This window comes from Hippopotamus amphibius, chromosome 8 (assembly GCF_030028045.1).
Source record: "Hippopotamus amphibius kiboko isolate mHipAmp2 chromosome 8, mHipAmp2.hap2, whole genome shotgun sequence".
Taxonomy (NCBI): Eukaryota; Metazoa; Chordata; class Mammalia; order Artiodactyla; family Hippopotamidae; genus Hippopotamus; species Hippopotamus amphibius.
Genome location: NC_080193.1, coordinates 51321246 through 51335975, shown reverse-complemented (window position 1 = coordinate 51335975; position 14730 = coordinate 51321246). Strand labels below are relative to the sequence as shown.

Sequence of the window (14730 nt, the reverse complement as noted above, 5' to 3'; positions counted from 1 at the left end):
TTTTTAACAGATTTATTTGTTATTTTATTTATTTTTGGCTGCATCGGGTCTCAGCTGTGGCATGTGGGATCCTCGTTGTGGTGCGCAGGCTTCTCTCTAGTTGTGGCCTGCAGGTTTTCACTTCTCTAGTTGTGGTGCGCAGGCTCCGTGGGCTCTGTAGTTTGTGGCACATGGGCCCTAGCTGAGGCATGCAAGCTCAGGAGTTGCGGCGCACGGGCTTAGTTGCCCCGCAGCATGTGGGATCTTAGTTCCCTGACCAGAGATCAAACCCGCATCCCTACATTGGAAGGCGGATTCTTTACCACTGGACCACCAGGGAGGTCTGCCCCTTTTTCTTGATAGTTCCTAAAAGCTATCCATGGTGTAGCCCACACTATCTCCGATACAGTCAGCCTTCTGTGTTTTAACTTTCTCAACAGTGAAGACAGCTGGCAAGGGAGGGAAGGAATAAAGTATAAGGTGAGTGGGTAGATGAGAAGAGCACATATGGTAGGATTTTGGCTTGAATGAACAGGATTTATGTTTTATTTCTATGGCTGTGAAAGCTGAATATAAACATGTTGGGAGAGGGGAAAAATACTTTTAAGCTAGGAAGTTTAAATATAGTAACAACCGAAACATTTTTTAAAATAGGTGTTATATAGATAATCCCTTCAGACCCTCTGCCCATTTGCTCCCGTGTCTGTCAGGGCATGTGCTGAACACCATTTGGGACTCACTGGATATAACCATGGAAACCAGCATGTCTTCTAGAGTTTAGCATCCTTCTCGTCAGCGTGGTGAGATGCCCAGTGGATAGACTCTGTATCTGAGTTGTTTGAATGAAGAGCATATTAATGCAAGTGTTGGGTTGGCCAAGAAGTTCATTCAGACTTTTTCCATAAGCTCTTACGGAAAAACCTGAACTACATTTTGGCCAACCCAATAAAGTAACCAAAGCAGACAGAGCTCAATTTTGAGAGGCAGAGAATGGAGAGACACAGAGGTCAAAGGAATAGAGGGAGAAGATACTCCCCGCTAGTGTGACAAAGTCAGATGGATAGATTGAGATGAAAATTAGTATTGTATCCTCTTCTAGATGAGAACAATTAGAATTCCCCAAATTAAAACCAGTGGAAAAGATAGTCATTACATCCACGTATTTATTATCCTTTTAAACTGCCAGCAAGTAAATAAAAAAGTAATGTCCCTTAGCCGATCTAGGATGGAATGATTCTAAGCATCTGTGTTCACTGGTTGAAAGTTAAAAATAAAGAATAAGTCCGATGAAGGTACGTGTTCATGTACGATTTGTAATGAGGATATAAATGTTTTAGGTGTGATTGGTAGGAAGGATATAGAGATATTTCTAAAAATATGAAGGACTAAAGTACATAGCAAAAAACACAAAAAGACACAATGTGGTTTTCCTAATAAATGGGGTGAAACAGAGTTCAGTTGCATGTGTCCACAAGAGGGAAGAGAATTCTCCCAGAGGAGGATACCTGCCACCTACTAGAGAGAGAGTAAGCGATGGGGTGGGGGTGGGGGGGGCAGAGAGAGAAGGAAGGAAGGAGAGAGGGAGGGGCGAAGGGAGAGGGAGAGAGAAGGGGAGAGACAAGGCAGGAAGGCTGTGAAATTGTTAACAGCTCTTCTGTTCAGCTATCACTATAGAGACTAATAGTCAAAGGATGCTCATATGGTAACAGTTAATGAGCAAGTGTGTGAGTTCTCCTCTGGAGCAGGTTAAAACACTTCAGTAACTGAATGTTTTGCAATCATTGAGGTTTGATGAAATTCACTTGAGTCCTAAAGGAAACAGGATGAGTGAAATGATCTCTGTGTATTTAGGAAGGATGTGTATGGGTGAAAAATGGTAAGTGTGTTGTTACATAAGAAGGTAGACATATAAAAAGCTGTAGGAAAGGGTAGATTAGAACGGTAATATTAAGGTTCAGGGGCTCATGTCCTGAAGGAGGTTAAGGGAAAAAAAAAAGGCAGATATGAGATCTCCATGGAAAGCATGGCCAGTCTCACTGCCACCTTCTGCAAACCCGTGACATTGATGTCAATTCCATATGTGGTTTTGCACATTCGTGATTCCAAAACCTACGTCTCAGCCTGGCTTAACAAATTTGATTGTTCAGGAGGGAGTGACCAAGTTGAAATTTAGAAGTTATGAGCTTCTTTATCAAGCAGTGACATGCTGGTCTCACCAGTAGCACCTCCAGTTTCCTGCTCAGTGATGGGGAACAGAGTCAAGGATGCGCCATGAAGCGCATAGCAGAACTTAAATTTTCAGCAGGTAGACGTTCTGGTGGGTCTGTAGCCACATCTGTTTGGTGCCGTGTCCAGGGTCCAACCAGAGGTGGCACTGGAGCTGGCTGATTTCTCTGTGTCAGTTAAGAAGACATCATACTTTTGACTTTTTTCTGAGATTTGTAGTTTTCTCGGTTCTTTAAATGATTTTGTTTCGGATTGAGAGAGCAGGAGCCCTCTACTCACTCAGGAGGATCAACTTTTAGCCAGAAATACTGAAGGATTATTCCTAAGGTCATGGTCATGGGCCGTGGACATAAGGGTATAGGGTATGATCAAAAATAGAGGTGACCTCAGTCATGTATGTTTATTATTAAAAAGAAAGCTCCTTGATTCCCTAAGTGGATGGATTTGCTTCTCTTTATGTAGCCTTGCTTCGTGTTCATTTGAACAATGTTATTGAATTAGTGTTCTGGGACATTGTAGAGATGAGGAGGCATCAGAGACAGCAATAACAACACTTCAAGTCATAATTTAAATAGTGTTGATCACATACCTGGCATCCAGTGCATCTGAAGATGCTTTCTCTCCTTGAAGTCTCACGTTAACTGACAAGTTTGGCACTATTATAGGACTCATTTTATAGGTAAGAATACTTAACCATGTTAAGTGACCTGTCCAGCATTTCACCTTGATCAAGTGACTTCAAAGCCTGGCAGTCTGAATCCAGAGGCTTAACTCCTAAACACTATCCTACATGGGTTTTAAGAAATAGTATTCAAAAAGTAGCCATAAAAGAAAAATGGTGCAAAATGAAGGTAGAACTTTTGAAGATGACGATAACTTATAGTGTTCATTCGTGTGGAAAAGTGATGGAAGGAAAACATAATAACCAACAAATATGTAAAAATATGTGATGAGATTGCTAAGGGGAAAGCTATCAGTCATTCTCACTGAGGAAAATGAAAAGAAATGAGCTTTTAGCACCGTAGAAATAGGGTGAAGTAGCAGACATGACTCATGGATGATAAAATATCGGAGCTGAAAGGCACATCCTCGGATCCAAACCCACCATTTTTCAAGTGGGGAGATTGAAGCTCAAAGAGGAAAGGTGACGTTTCCAGAGTCGCTGATTGAATTCATTGCCATGTTGACACCTGAGTCCAGTTCCCCAGGAGCTCAGTCCCCAGTGTGTACCATTGCAGACTCTTATGATTATTAGTGTAAAGGACTCAGGGGACCATCGTGTTTGCACACATCCATGGGTGTATGTCTTTGTGTGTTTATGTGCTTGTCTGAACTATCAATTTAAAAGGATCCAGTTAGCAATGCCAGAGCCAAAGGCATGTGTGTGGAGGCAGTGGAAGATGTGAATAAATGGTGGTGGGAGATTCATTAGAGTGAAATGGAGTTTGAACTTGGCCTTTGAAATCCGGATCCTGAAGAAAGAGCTGAATGAAGTTTCTTGGACAAATAGCAGTTTGTCAAACGCATATAAGAAATTAATTAGCAAAACAAAACAGCCTTCCTTTTTTTCCTTCCCTTATTCTTTGACCTGTCATTTCCCAAAGTTAAGCAGCCCATTGACAAAGAGAAAACTAAAGAAAGAAAAAGTCAGTTTAGAATATTTCATTCCTAGTGACCTCATGCTTTCTTCTATAATCATTGCGTTCTTTGCTAAGATTTTACAAAATCTTTAAAATCACGTTTTTCCTAAAATATATTTTACCCAGAAACTCCTTTTTCTCCCCAGTTTTCAGAATCTGGATGTGCTCTGAGGAGCCCTGACTGATTCGAATGCCATGGGTCATAGATTCAGCTTCAACGTGTTGTATCTTCATTGCGTTCTGCAGCCCAGCCTCCCTGGGGACATCTTTACTTCTTAACAACCTTCCCTGCTTAGCCCAGCATATGCCCCCGGGTGAGACCTGAAGTCTCAGCGGAGCAGTCTTCCGGTTACATCCAGAAACATCCTTTGATATCAGGGGCCTGCCTTTCCACATGCCTCAAACATCGCTTTTAGTGTTTTTTTAATTGAATAGAAAAATACTCATATTATTTTTGTTAATTAATAGTCATTTATAATATTTGTATGACCAAAAATATTGTTAAGAATACAAACATCAACAAAATATTTTCAAAATGGTAACTTTAATATCGCCTTCGTACTGGGAAAATCATTGTAAAGAAGCATTTTGAGATACAACTTCATTTTCCCAAGCCACAGAAGAGAGTTCATTTGAGCTGGTTAAATAGAAAGTACTGCTGCTAATTTGATCTGAAGAGAAATGACGTTTGAGAATATTGCTTGTAAGGAGTTTAAGAAGATGCTTTTTGCAGGTTTTTGCAAGTTCGCTATAAGCAGTACAAATGTCCTATCCTGCTGCTGCAATCCAATTTTTTACTTTTTTTAATTTGAGTGCCTGCAGTTCAGGAATCTTTGAGGAACAGAAATGTAAATTACTTTAGGGGCAGCGCACTGTCAGGCCTGGACCCTGGGGTCCCACTGCCTGGGCTCAGTTCCAGTTCTGCTTTTTACCACTTACACGTCCTTAGACGAGTTCCTTTAACTCTTGGGACTTCAGTTTCTTATTTGTAAAATGGATCAACTAGATATGATTACTAAGGCGACTAAATAACGTAATGTATATAAAGTATCTGGTGCAGAGTCACAAAAGAGCTGAGTAAAATTGAACGGGTGATATATGATTATCAGATGATTCATACTCAGTAGTTGACCTTAAAATGAGGCTCTGAACCTCCCAGTAGGTCAAGTGACCATGGGTCACTTTCGAGTGCCTCCCCTTTGGTGATTTATGGCCAGGAATGGCAGTACGGCTACTTTCCTTGAAGTGCTTATTTCAAGTGGATTATTGGAAGAAGATTATTGACATACGCCCATCTTTCATCAGAACTAACTTCCCATCCACCCCTTCGCCCCCATCTTAGACATTTCCAGCTGCTTTCAGATGAGGCTCAGAGGAGTCCCGCAGTACAAACGCACTGAGGATCCATGTTCTAATGCACACTTGTCCTGTAAAGGGCCAGATAGTAAATGCTATGCTTAAGGCTTTTGTGCTAGATGGTCATTTTCACAGCTACTTTACTTTTGTAGCACAAAGGTAGGCACCAGTTATATGTACAAGAAGAGCTGGATCAGGTTATAAAACACTTGCAAGCACTTCGCAGGAGAAAATTTGGTAGCAGTTCATCAGAGGTGCTTGCAAGTATTTTACAACTTTATTTGCAAAAGCAGGCAGCAGCAAAGATTTGGCTTGCAGGTCTTAGTTGGCCAACCCCCTACTCTAGGGAGTAATGCAAGGAAAAAGGGGTGGGGGTGACAATGGAGAAGAGGTTGGTTGAGATCATCCATTAGGGGAATGTAGGATGAAGACCGGCCGAAGCTTGTGAGTCCCAACAAGTGAAAAGAGTTTTCTGAGCGTATAACTGTACTGTCTGCCTAGTCTTTTGCTAGGCATTTCTGGGAATATAAATATAAAGATATTTGAGACATAGTCTGTGCTTCTTAGAGGTCACAATTGACCTGGGGCAAATGTAGCAGAGACCGGTAGCTAGTTGGTGGCAGTGACCCCAGTATTATCTGCTCAAATTTCTCTCCATTGTCTGAGTTGCTGGGAAGATGGAGGCAGGGTTTCTAGCCACAGTGATAAACACTGCAGGAAGTCAATTAGCTTTATTCTGAAGAGCTCAAGGTGTTCTTGCAACATTATTTCATTTATCTCCTTTATATTGTTTTGAACTGGGAAACCAAGTCGGGAAAAATACTGAATCTGTATGCAGAAAAATTCCAGAGAGATTGCTGGGTAAATTAGAGATGAATTCAAAATTTGAACCCATAACTGTTTTCTTACCAGCTCAAAGCTAGTCTTTTCACACGTGCCTACTCTCTTAATAGCATTTGCATTTTTCAGTCATTTACAAAGTTACTCTTGGGGCTGAGAAAAGCTAGTTCTAAGAACCACAATATCTTGTAAGATATTGTACTTATCTTTGAAAGTAGCATCCAATCATACTAAAACAGTAGGAAAAAAAATAAATCATTTTCCATAAATGTTTGTTTAATGTCCATTTTCAAGTACATGATTACTTTACTAAGACACTGCCAAGTCTGGGTCTGATGAATTGCTACCAAGTTTTCTCCTGAGAAGTGCTTACAAGTGTTTTATAACCTAAGCATCTTCTATAAACAATTAAATACCAATTTCTGCTTTTACTCTTCGTAATTTCTTAAAACGTTGCTAAAATACCTAACAATCAAATAACATGTACTCCTCCGAACCTGGTAATGCATTTCTTTTTTCTAGCTCAACACATGTATACAGCCTGAATTGTATGAATTATTTGGAAAGAGAATTAATATCAAGATTTTAATTGTAGCCAAGTATCTTTAATTACACAGCTAAATTGTTCAAATATATCTAATGTAAGCACATCATCTACTATTACTTATTTAAAGTGAATAGTTCAGCTGCATTTTTTTTTTCATTGTAATGTTTACTCATTAGTAAGGTTGACCTTTTGAGGAATATTTGTCTCTGGATTTAATGCAGTAACCATTAGCAATAAGTTTAATTGCAAAGTTTTCATGAAACAACTCTAAAACTGTGGGAAAATGTCAACACTTTAGGATAAGTGGCTAATAATTTTAATTCTCTTGGTATTCACTGCAGTGTCATTAATCATGATAGAGTCATTCAATCCTAATATGGATGTAATATCTAATTCTGCAGAGATTTATCTGTAATTTAGCAACAATTACTGTCCACTTATATTGAGGCCAAACACCCTAATGCAATTATTTTAATGCATTTTGGTCGCATTATACAATAGCATTCAAGTTTGCAGATGTTGCAAAAACTTTAGATGGATGTATTTGATTAAAAACACATTACATTGGAAATTTATTTATTTTTTTATTTTTTTAATTTATTATTTTTTGGGGGGTACACCACGTTCAGTCAACTGTTTTTATACACATATTCCCGTATTCTCTCCCTCCCTCGACTCCCCCCCCCCCCCCAGTCCCAGTCCTCTAAGGCATCTTCCATCCTCAAGTTGAACTCCCTTTGTTATACAACAGCTTCCCACTGGCTATCTGTTTTACAGTTGGTAGTATATATATGTCTGTGCTACTCTCTCACTTCATCTCAGCTTCCCCTTCACCCCCAGCCCCCCCCCCAAACCTCGAGTTCTCCAGTCCATTCTCTGCATCTGCGTCCTTGTTCTTGTCTTGTCACTGAGTTCATCAGTACCATTTTTAGATTCCGTATATGTGAGTTAGCATACAATATTTGTCCTTCTCTTTCTGACTTACTTCACTCTGTATGACAGACTCTAGGTCTATCCACCTCATGACATATAGCTCCATCTCATCCCTTTTTATAGCTGAGTAATATTCCATTGTATATATATGCCACATCTTCTTTATCCATTCATTTGTTGATGGGCATTTAGGTTGCTTCCATGTCCTGGCTATTGTAAATAGTGCTGCAATAAACGTTATGGTACATGTTTCTTTTGGGATTATGGTTTTCTTTGGGTATATGCCCAGGAGTGGGATTACTGGATCATATGGTAGTTCAATTTGTAGTTTTTTAAAGAACCTCCAAATTGTTTTCCATAGTGGCTGTACCAACTTACATTCCCACCAACAGTGCAGGAGAGTTCCCTTTTCTCCACACCCTCTCCAACATTTGTTGTTTCCAGATTTTGTGATGATGGCCATTCTGATCGGTGTGAGATGATACCTCATTGTGGCTTTGACTTGCATTTCTCTGATGATGAGTGATGTTGAGCATCTTTTCATGTGTTTGTTGGCCATCTGTATGTCTTCTTTGGAGAAATGTCTATTTAGGTCTTCTGCCCATTTGTGGATTGGGTTATTTGCTTTTTTGGTATTAAGCTGCATGAGCTGCTTATATATTTTGGAGGTTAATCCTTTGTCCGTTGTTTCGTAGGCAACTATTGGAAATTTATTTTTCCTTGAGGTGTTTATGCTGCTGTCTCAGAAGGTGCTCCTCATTCCATTTTTGGAATAGTTCTAATTTGCTTTAGTGCCCTTCTTCTTTTTTTTTTTTTTTTTCTTTTTTCTTCTGAATATTTGCTTTGGAGAAAGCAAATTGTTGTGTTTTCTAAACATACACAACTGTTGAAGAGGGTACTTTTTAGGTGACCTGTCAGGAAGGCGTTTTTTTCACTAGGATGGGAAAACGTCAGCTGCCTTCCTGGGTAACAGGGTTCACCCAGGTGTAGAAGATGCTCATGTTATGAAACAGGAATCTCTTAACAACTCCAGCTCTGACAGGTCCCCTGATGAATTATGCTAATCACCATGTGCTTCACAACATGTGTTCTTTTAATCTTCGTTTCATAGCACTCTGCCAGTCACCTAGGGCAAAAGGTGGCTTTGTGGTTCTGCTGTGCCTCTGTGGGATCAGGTGTATGTGGCCATGCTGTGAAGGAGAAGCTGATTATTGTTACATCCTTTGTGTCTTCAGCCTCCTCTATTTCAAGAGACAGTTCACACACCGTTGTAAGCACTCACCAAATGCTCAGGGAACTTCCGCTTTCCTTCCCTCTTATTGAATCCTATTCATAGTGAAGGACTTGATAATCTAGTAAGAGAGGTGGGATGTGTGATCAGATAACCAGGTAGGTTTGCATTACTACTGTCAACTGGGAAAAAAAAAAAGCACAATATGAGAGTTGTGAGAGAAGTTTTATTTGGGGCAAAATGAGGACTATAGCCCAGGAGACAGCATCTCATATAGCTCTTAGGAAGTGCTCCAGGGAGGCAGTGGGGAAGGCCAGTATTATATATGATAATAGTGAAAGGGGGTACATGCCAGGAAGGTCGGTATTATACATGATATTAGCGAAAGGGGGTGCATGCGGTCAGGTACACATTTTGCCAGAGGCTTGCTGCTGGTCACAGGAAGGTTGCAGCTAGTCATGAGGAGCAGGTGTCTCCATTAATGATTTTAGTGCTTTTCTAGATATGAGAAGATGCAAGAATGTGCCCTCTTAAAATCTTCTGCTGAAAATATCTGACTATCTGAAGGCCTGTTCTGCCAGTTTTTCCTGGAGCACAGAGTGCCTCATTCCTGATCTCTGCCGTGAACTCCCTTCAGGGTGTGTTGAAGGTAGGCGACTGCAGTGGCTAGTGACCTCATTCTTGTAGAGGAAGATGGCAAGTGACCGTTTTTAATTTGGCACTGCAGAAGAGCACAGCTGATGTTGGGGGACAAGTACAGTCTGCCACATGCAAATATTGTATAGGAAGAGTCTACGCCTCTGCCTTAGCAAATGTTTAGTAAGACACTTCTTAATAAACATGTTCTAGATATTAGTTAACTATACATCCCCCCAGGTATCAACTATGATAGCAATAGCAATATCAACTCAGATATTGGCACACGGACGGGTAACCTTGTTATCCATGGAGCAAGGCATCTTCATGCATTCTCATCTATTGAAATTGTGTGACCTCCTAGGCTGGGGCACCCTCCCACTGCTTACCTACTCCAGTGTCACTCCCATCACTTAGGTGATGTCTACTCGTGGAACATATTATATTCACTTAACTATTCTACAAACAGGAGGGTGTATCTATCTTAAAATAGTCACCTACGATAGAATATTAAAACTCAAATCAGAATGTGGGTGGCTTGCTAGGTGGCACAGTGGTTAAGAATCTGCCTGCCAATGCAGGGGATATGGGTTTGATCCTTGCTCTAGGAAGATCCCACATGCTGTGGAGTGATTAAGCCCGTGCACCGCAACTATTGAACCTGCGCTTTAGAGCCTGTGAGCTACAACTATTGGGCCCATGTGCTGCAACTGCTGAAGCCCACGCGCCTAGAGCCCGTGCTCCGCAACAAGAGAAGCCACGGCAATGAGGGGCCTGCTCACCACAACAAAGAGTAGCCCCCACTCACCACAAGTAAAGAAAGCCCGCGCACAGCAAAAAAGACCCAACACAGCCAATAAAATTAAAAAAAAAAAAAAAAAAAAAAAGAATGTGGGTTATCAGGAGTTTTACATCAGATTCGCCAGTACTTCTTGAGTTTTAGATTGGTTCGTATTAGCTTGGCTGCATCTTGAGCCCTGGTTAACTATTTTTATTATAGCAGAATTCTATAAATATATGGGTCAAGGGGTATAGGATAGTGTTATGCACTGATAGTAGGAGCATAAATTGGTAGTCACTCTAGCGGGTAATTTTGTAACATCTGTTAAATTTACCGTGTGCCTGTCCTAGGCCTAAACGCTTCTCTATGTGGTACTCAGTCTCCAGTGACACCTCCCACCAGGTACGCAAAGGGGCCCATCAAGGAAGCGTTGTGGCAGCTTTGTTCGTAGGATTGAACCTCATGAAATTGCTGATATTTGACCAGTTTTGACTTATAAAGATAGCAGTTTCATGTGGCTCAATTTAATAATTAAAAAAACACAAAAATGTTCAGTAGGAAAATAGATAAGTAAACTGTAATGTTCATAATTTATTCATGATATATCTATTCATGACATCTATTATAATGTTATCTATTATTGCATAACAAACTGTCGTAGTATTGAACCTCACAAAATTGTTGATATTTGACCAGTTTTGACTTATAGAAATGGCACTTTCATGTGGTTCAATTTAATAATTTGAAAAAAATGTTCACCAGTACAAGAATGGACAAACTGTGATGTTCATGATTTGTCTATTGTAGTGTTATTTATTATTGCCTAACGAACTACCCCAGCGCTCAGTGGGTGAAACACCAGTGATTTAACATGCCTCACAATTCTTTGGGCTTTTTGGACTTAACTGAGTGGTTCTTTAGCTCCACATACAGAGTTTTTGAGATTACCTGAAGTTTGGCTTGGGGTTTGCGGGGTCCTAATTTCTCTCCCCCTCTGCCTACCTCACTTTCCCTCTCCCTCTCCCCTCTCTGCATCCCCTTTCTCTTCTGTTTCATGACCCTCTCACTACATGGTTTACTTTGAGCTTTTATTCATGCTACTTGGATCCCAAGAGGGCAAAAGCAAAAGCCTCAAGGTCTCTCAGGACCTGAACTCAGAAGTTCTAGAACGTTATGTCTAGTAGATTTTATCAGTGAAAACACATCACAAGGCCCGGCCAGCTTCAAAGAGAGGGGAAAGAACAAAGTGCCAGGCTTGAACAGTGATGGCAGGAGTTGGTAGTAGCCGTCTTTGGAGATTATGTACCGCATATGCAATGAAATATGGTAGAGCAGTTCAGAAGAATGAATTAATGTGCTTAGATTTATAAAACACATTTTTGAATAAAAAATGAACAGCAGAATGATAGGTGGTATCAGCTTTCTATTGCCGTGTAACCCATTACCACAAATTTAGAGGCGTAAAATGAAACCCGTTTACTTAGGGGTTAGACTTAGCTGGGTTCTCTGGTGAGTGTCTCACAAGGTTGCAATCAGGTTGTAAGCCAGACTGGGTTCTTATCTGGAGGCTCTGGAGAAGAATCGGCTTCTGAGCTCATTCAAGTGGTTGGCAGAATTCAATTCCTTGCAGTTGTAGGACTGAAGTACCGTTTTCTTGCTGTCAGTGGAGGTGACTCTCAGCTTCTAGAGGCCACCAGCATTCCTCAGCACACAGTCCCTTCCATTTTCAAAGCCAGCAATGGTGCAGCGAATTCCTTTCATGCTTTGAATCTCTCTGACTTCCCTTAGGCTACTACCTAGAGAAAACTATGCTTTTAAAGGGCATGTACGATTACATTAAACCCAATTGAGTTATCTCTTTTAATTAACTCTAAGTCAATTCATTAGTAGCCTTAATTATATTTGCAGAATTCCTTTTGCCACATAACATAATCAGAGTGTGATAATTTGTCATATTTATAGATCTGGGGAATAGACAGGACATTTTAGGGGAGCATTTTAGAGTTCTGCTTACCGTGCATCTAAACACATAGATAGTGCCCTACACCATACCAAATACATGTGAATAAACATAGAAAGGTATCTGAAATGATGTTACTAAATTAGTTATAGTAGTTACCTCTGGAGAGTAGACCAAACTTTGAAAGGCAGGTGATATTTAGCCTTAAGAGAAATGATTTAATTTTTTAACGAGGAAATTTTGTTCTTACATTAATGTAATTAGAAAGTAAAACGTGTTAAAACAGAATTTGACGGATCAAACACGCCACCCCCTTGACTCTGTAGAACCAGTGCACCACGGTGCCCTCCTGTATCTCTCTGCAGACCTCTTCCATTACACGACTGCCCAGGATTCACCTCCCATCATTGTGCCAGTCTAATTCATTAGTCTTGTCCGAGGCCAATATTTACCAGTTGGTACCTTTATAGCCACAAAGTTGTCAGAAGAGTAAAATATTTGTATGTTGGTTGGTAAACAGCCCCTGCCCCAACCTCCTATGGGTGTCCCACAACCAAATGGTGTGTCCTCCCATCCTAAGACTCGGAACAGCCTGCCATTCTCGGAGACGTTCAGATCATCTGCAGTCCAGCTAGTAAATGGCTCACACTTGATACAGCAGGCCCCCCAGGACTGCTCCAGTGTTCGGGCCAGTGTCCTTTCTTTCTTATTGGACAGGGCTCCCCCACCCTCACTGGGTTCCATACTGTGAAGATTACTCTTTGCTGGTGTAGGTTTTAGAAGAATGAATTCATAAGGTAGCACCTCCCACATGCACCGGTCCCCCTTCCTCTATCAAATGGTACAGGAGCAGGAACCATAGCTGTTTTCTTTGCAAACCTCCCAATAATTGGTTTGTGTCCTGCTCACTCTGACTAGCTGTACCAGAAACCACTGCGGAAAAATGTATGTGCCCTCTCCTCTACCATTTAGAAAGAAGAAAGCAAGTCCTGCATTTCCGTTAGAAATAAACTTTCTACATTAGGGAGAAGAGGTTGAACACATTATTGGATGTCAAGATGTTTAATTATAAAAACCTCGTAGAGAGAAGGGTGTGTTTCCCTGTCTCCACAGTAAGGAGCATAATGTTTTACTGACTCTGAGCTTCCCTCAGAAATCATTGCTGGATGTCAAGCTTCCTAAATAGTAACTTGGGCAAGTTCAGGTGAGTGTAATTGGTGTGCAGGCGTTGCTATTCCAAAATGAAATGACTTTTGTACTTAAAGGTAAACCAAGGAGTCAAACTCCTGAGTTAACTGCAAGGAAAATAAGAAATAAGGTCCTCTGTACACAGAATTGAAGTTTTAGTTTGTCAGGACAATATCATAGCTACCACCATAGTTAGGTTTTTTTTTTCTGATTGAATGAAGTGATGATTTATTTTTAGCCTTCACTAAAGTCAGTATTAACGACAGTAAGAGCTAATATTTATTGAACAATTTTCATGTCCTAGGTACTGTGCTAAGCGTTTTGCATGTAGCAAGAGTTCAGTGAGGAAGGGATTATTATTATTTCCCTTTGACAGATGAGGAAGTTAAGGCACAGAGCTCTTAAGTAAATTGACCAAAGTCATATAACGTCTAGTTACATGCAATGGAAACGGCAATTAAAAAACCAAAAAACCCACCTGGCACCTGAGCCTCTCCGTGGAGTACTGTCTTCCTCAGATCACACTACTCTGCAGTCTTCTCCCAGAGTTGAGCCCCTGAATTTCCGTGATTCTGTGTTTGCATCTTATTATCCAAGCGCTGGAAGCAGTTGATAGGAATGGAGTTACTAAGGCAATACCCAGTAAGGTGACTCTATAAGAAACATGGGCAAAATTGTAAAACATACCAGTGGTTACTGGCTATACGAGCTTTCTAACATTGGCATAACAAAGTACCAGAGACTACTTTAAGGGTGGCTTAGAACAACAGAAATGTATTCTCTCACAGTTTTGGAGGCTAAAAGTCTGAAATGCAGGTGTCAGCAGGGTCGTGTTCCCTCGAAAGGCTCTAGAGAGGAATGCTTCCCTGTTTTTCCCTAGCTTCTGGTGATTGCCAGCAGCCCTTGGCCTTCCTTCACTTGTAGCTCTATCACTCCAGTTTCTGCCTCTATCTTCACATGGCTGTCTTCTCTGTGCGTGTCTCCTCTGTGTCCCCATGTGCTCACATCTCCCTCTCTTTTTAAATTTTTTATTAATTTTTTATTGGTATAGTTGATGTACAATGTTGTGTTAGTTTCTGGTGTACAGCAAAGTGGTTGTTATACATACACTTTATTCCAAGAATACATACATATTCTTTTCCATTATGGTTTATTACAGGATATTGAATATAGTTCCCTGTGCTATGTAGTAGGACCTCATTGTTTATCTCCGTCTTTTTATATGGACCCTGATCATTGGATTTCAGGCCCAGTCTGGTTCAGTGTGACCTCTTTTTAATTTGACTGCATCTACAGAGATCTTATTTTCAAATAAGGTCATATTCACCTGTTCTCGGTGGGCATGAATTTTGTGAAGACACAATTCAACCTCCGAAACTGACCAAGAACTGATTGTGTTCAAACACTGAATCA

The 14730-nt window shown here is 40.6% G+C and overlaps 1 protein-coding gene across 1 annotated transcript in view; it reads left to right on the top strand.

Annotated features, from left to right (window-relative positions):
* The window catches only part of NCKAP5 (NCK associated protein 5), a 928785-nt gene that overhangs the window by 490980 nt on the left and 423075 nt on the right, over positions 1-14730 (top strand). The window lies entirely within an intron of this gene.